The sequence below is a fragment of the Cervus canadensis genome, chromosome 27 (assembly GCF_019320065.1).
Source record: "Cervus canadensis isolate Bull #8, Minnesota chromosome 27, ASM1932006v1, whole genome shotgun sequence".
Lineage (NCBI taxonomy): Eukaryota > Metazoa > Chordata > Mammalia > Artiodactyla > Cervidae > Cervus > Cervus canadensis.
Window position 1 is genome coordinate 45,917,409 of NC_057412.1, and position 5,499 is coordinate 45,922,907.

General features: G+C 37.8%; 1 non-coding gene across 1 annotated transcript; it reads left to right on the top strand.

The window, feature by feature from the left end:
* The first annotated feature begins 4,779 nt into the window (after window positions 1-4,779).
* On the top strand, window positions 4,780-4,852 carry TRNAR-GCG. The gene has a single exon. It is a non-coding gene; the product is annotated as a tRNA-Arg (tRNA).
* Window positions 4,853-5,499: the final 647 nt, after the last annotated feature.

Genomic DNA, 5,499 nt, shown 5'->3' on the forward strand with positions numbered 1-5,499 from the left:
GAGAGGTAGGCTCTATTTTTCATATCAGTTTATGGATGAAGAAACTGAAGGAGTGTTGAGTAAAAGTCATATAAACAGCAAAGAGTGTCCTGAAACCCAGCTAACTCTATATTATCTCTCAAGAATACTAAACATAGTTTATTTTAATATGGATTTTTAAATAATACCTGAATTAAATCTTACTTTACAAAGGACTAGAATAAACTTTCAATAATTCAATTCAAAAAAGTATTAAAAGTTTCATAATTAGTATTTCTGTATACTTAATGTAATTTATATTTGTAATCCAAGATTTCATCATTTGAATTTACCATTCTATAGAAGTTAATTTCCAGAAGGACTCTTAGAGAGGATTGCCACTTAAAAACCCAATTTGAAAAAAGTAAAATGTAATTTACAGAAATTTACTCTTTCAAACAGTACTAGCCTTGAGCACTAATCAGAACACACTCTTAACTTAAAGGTTAATCTATAATTCAAGGGAAAATAACTATTGTTCATGATTATTAATTTGGTTAAACGTTTTGAGAAACTGGTTTCATTATGAGCCAGAAAACAAATTGATTTACAGAAATATATTGGCTTCATTTAAGACATAATAGAATAAAACTATACATGTATAATTTCTTTTTCCTTTATTTTCTAAACCAAAATCTTTTAGAGGGCTTAAATTTACAGAGGAACCCTAATGAGTAGCACGTATTGAATATATAAAACCTGGGCTTGGAAAATTATACTACATACACAAATTCTTTCATGTGAATTGACATCTGTGTATACTATCTTTGATTTTATTTTCATGAATAGACACAGAAGCATGCTTATATCAGTTGCTAAATGATGTTGATGGGAATGTAACCCTTTGACTGTGTGGATCACAATAAACTGTGGAAAATTCTGAAAGAGAGGGGAATACCAGACTGCCTGACCTGCCTTTTGAGAAATCTGTATGCAGATCAGGAAGCAACAGTTAGAGCTGGACATGGAAAAACAGACTGGTTCCAAATAGGAAAAGGAGCACGTCAAGGCTGTATATTGTCACCCTGCTCATTTAATTTATATGCAGAGTACATCATGAGAAACGCTGGGCTGGATGAAGCACAAGCTGGAATCAAGATTGCAGGGAGACACATCAATAACCTCAGATATGCAGATGACACCACCCTTATGGCAGAAAGTGAAGAAGAACTAAAGAGCCTCTTGATGAAAGTGAAAGAGGAGAGTGAAAAAGTTGGCTTAAAGCTCAACATATCAGAAAACTGAGATCATGGCATGCTGTCCCATCACTTCATGGGAAATAGATGGGGAACCAGTGGAAACAGTGCCAGACTTTATTTTGGGGGGCTCTAAAATCACTGCGGATGGTGATTGCAACCATGGAATTAAAAAGACACTTACTCCTTGGAAGGAAAGTTATGACCAACCTAGACAGCGTAGTAAAAAGCAGAGACATTGCTTTGCCAACAAAGATCCGTCTAGTCTAGGCTATGGTTTTTCCAGTGGTCACGTATGGATGTGAGAGTTGGACTATATAGAAAGCTGAGTGCCGAAGAATTGATGCTTCTGAACTGTGGTGTTGGAGAAGACTCTTGAGAGTCCCTTGGACTGCAAGGAGATCCAACCAGTCCATCCTATAGGAAATCAGTCCCGAGTGTTCATTTGAAGGACTGATGCTGAAGCTGAAACTCCAAGACTTTGGCTACCTGATGCAAAGAGCTGACTCATTGGAAAAGACCCTGATGCTGGGAAAGATTGAAGGCAGGAGGAAAAGGGGAAGACAGAGGATGAGATGGTAGGATGGCATCACCGACTCAATGGACATGGGTTTGGGTGGACTCTGGGAGTTGGTGAGGGACAGGGAGGCCTGGCGTGCTGCAGTTCATGGAGTCGCAAAGAGTCGGACACGACTGAGCGACTGAACTGAACTGAACTAAAGTTAGTATAGCCACTATGGGGAACAGTATAGAGATTGCTTAAAAAACTAAAAATAGAACTATTATATGATCTTGAAATTCCATGCCTGGGCATATATCCAGTGAAAAATCATAATTCAAACAGATACATGCACCCCAATGTTCATTGAAGCACTATTTAAAATAGCCAGGACACAGAAGCATCCTATTATGAATATCCATCAGTGGAGGAATGCATAAAGAAGATGTGGTGCACATATACAATGTAGTATTACTCAGCCATAACAAAGAATGGGGTAATGCCATTTACAGCAACGTGGATGGACCTGCAGATTGTCACACTGAGTCCACTATGTCAGACAGAGAAAGATAAACATCCTATGATATCACTTATACGTGGAATCTAAAAAATAGTACAAATGAACCTATTTACAAAGCAGAAGTTGAGTCACAGAAGTGGAACACAAACTTATGGTTTCCAAGGGGTAAGTGAGGTGAGATAAATTGGGAGGCTGGGATTGATATGCACACACATACTATAAATAAAATTGATAATTCATAAGAACCTATTGTATAGCACAGAAAAGTCTAATCAGTACTCTGCAATGACCTGTGTGGGAATAGATTCTAAAATCATAGTGGATACTTACACATATCACTTACTCACTTTGCTCTATGGCAGAAACTAACACAACATGCACCAATAAAAATTTAAAATTAAAACAACCTATTGTAGACTATTATAGAGTCAAAGAACACTAATAGAAAGGAAGTCATCTTATATGTTCAATATTTTAATGAATAAATTGGTTCCTCAGTGTCTACAGGGTAAACACCTAACTTCCTACTGGACATGAAGCTGGGGACCTTTTCTACAAACTTCACCTGTTTGCGCCACAGCTACTTCCCATTTCCAGGAATAATAAACTCCAGTTAGTATTCCTTGAACCTGGAACCTATTATGTGTTCCATGCAAAGTCTAAACCTTTCACAAATCCTGGTAAAATCCTGGTTCAAGACTTGGTTTGAGAGGCTCCTTCTCTTACAACTTACCTTAAATTGTTTAGACAGAGTGGGTCTCTTTATTTCTTGAACCAGTTTCATAAACTGTTTATAAATGGGCATAGACTGTTTTTAAAACTGGCTCAAGAAATAAAGAGACTCACACTGCTTAAAAAGATTACTTCCTTTCTTTTTTTATTCTTTACCCCTATAATAGTCTGTGCGTATGTGTATAATAAGCATTTATACAGTTTCAGAATTTTAAAGTTTAGACACATTAAATGCAAAGCTTTAAATATTTAGCATAATGATTCTATATGAAATTTCTTGAAAATTTACTGAATTTGTATCTCTTTAAAATCTTATGTCATGAAATAAGAAAAATTCTGTTCTATAATCTCATTCTTATGCAAATTTCTAGTGATATAAGTTGATAAAGCATAATATTAAATGTTACGATGAACTCAAACAAAGCACTTTTATGAATATTTATATTTACTATTGGTTTTGACAGTTTCCCTTACATATAGGACCTCTCTTTTGTGCTTGTGTTCTGAGGCCAAGATTGTCATGTTAACTGATGTATCTTCATGTGAAAGAAGGGATATCAGTAGTTGGAAATAAGTGTTGGCCCAAATACTGTCACCAATAACCTACAGATATGTGCTTGTGAAAGCGTTTACAGTAACTGTCAAGAGATAGATCAGAGAATTGATGAAGATGTGTGGCATGGGGACTTCCCTGGGAGTCCAGTGCCTAAGACTCCATGCTCCCAATGCGGGGGACCTGGGTTTGATCCCTTGTCAGGGCACGTGAGCCCACATGCTGCAACTAAGAGCGCTCATGTCAGAGTAAGTATGCCTCAACTAAAGATCCCACATGCTGCAACTGAGAATTCAAATGCAGGCAGTAACTGAAGATTTCACAGACCACAGCTAAGAACGGGCACAGTCAAACAAATAAACTAATTAAAAAATGCTTTCCATGAAAACAGCATTTATAACTGGATGAGAGTAATTAGAAGCAGATTTCATCTACTTTAGTCATACTTTCTTGCCTTTTGCTCCTCAGTTTCTTGGTTACCCCCTTATACAAAATCCTGAGAAGGAGCATTAGTGATTGACACAGTGGCAGTGTGTGGAATATAGCGATGTTATGCTTGTACGCCTTGGCCTCGAACTCTTCTCCAGCCAATTTTCTTCAAAATTCTCCAATTTTCTGACCACATTCATGGGAGCTCTTGGAGGACAAGATGTAAATAAGGATTTTCAAACCAGTGGCTCCCAGATCAACTACTAGCAACGTTTTGGTTTGCATGTTTGTTTGGATCTTTGCTGTGTGTTTTAATTATATTTATTCATTTACTTTTGGATTTTAGGTAGAGAAAGTCAGATAATCACACTTCTCAGTCCATAGCCTATTTTTTAATCATATGTCCATATAGTACTTTTGGGTTTTCTAAAAAAAAAATTTGGTATTCCTTTCTCATTTCTCATAATTAGTCGTCTTTTCCATAACCAAGGCAGGACCCTAATATGTTTGATTTATATCAGTACAGGAACTCTTATAGAATATTTTGTGTTGTTTTTAATGTAAACATTTTAAATTTATATAAATGACTTTAAGGTAGAAATATCACTCAAGTTCTTTTTTCCTCAATGCATTGTTTTATAAATCATGTTGCTATGGGCCATGAACTATTTTTATAAGAGTTGAATCAGTTCTCAACATTTACAAATTAGATCTTTACATACAAATGTAAGTTGTTGGTTTCTCTTAAGTCTGTATTTCTTCATGGCAAACAGTCATAGGGACTGTATTGACTGCTATCTTAAGAAGGGGCATATGCTACCCTCTCCAGTATTCCCTGATAGCTCAGTTGGTAAAGAATCTGCCTGCGATGCAGGAGACCCGGGTTCAATTCCTGGGTCAGGAAGATCTGCTGGAGAAGGGAGAGGCTACCCACTCCAGTATTCTTGGGCTTCCCTTGTGACTCAACTGGTAAAGAATCCTCCTGCAATGTGGGAGGCCTGGGTTTGATCCCTGAGTTGGGAAGACCCTCTGGAGAAGGGAAAGGCTACCCACTCCAGTATTCTGGCCTGGAGATTTCTACGGACTGTGTAGTCCATGGGGTCGCAAAGAGTCAGACATTTCCATTTCTGGGCATATACCCAGACAAAACTATAATTCAAAAAGATACAGGTACCACTATATTCATAACAGCGCTATTTTCAATAGCCGAAAATGGACACAGTCTAATTGTCCATTGACAGACGAGTGGGTAAAGATGTAGCAGATGTATAAAATGGAATAGTACATTTGGTGATCATTGCAGACAATATAGAATGAGGAGTTCACCAGGTTCAGAGGATCCAGGTCTTGCTTCTGCTGTACTTTAAAAGAGGTCCCAACCCCAGGACCATGGACAAATACCAGTTCATGACCTGTTAGGATCTAGGCCACACAGCAGGAGGTGAGGTGCGGGTGCGTGAGTGAAGCTTCACCTGGATTTACGGCCACTCCCCACCACTTGCATTACCACCTGAGCGCAGGAAACAAGCTCAGGGCTCTCACTATTGATTGT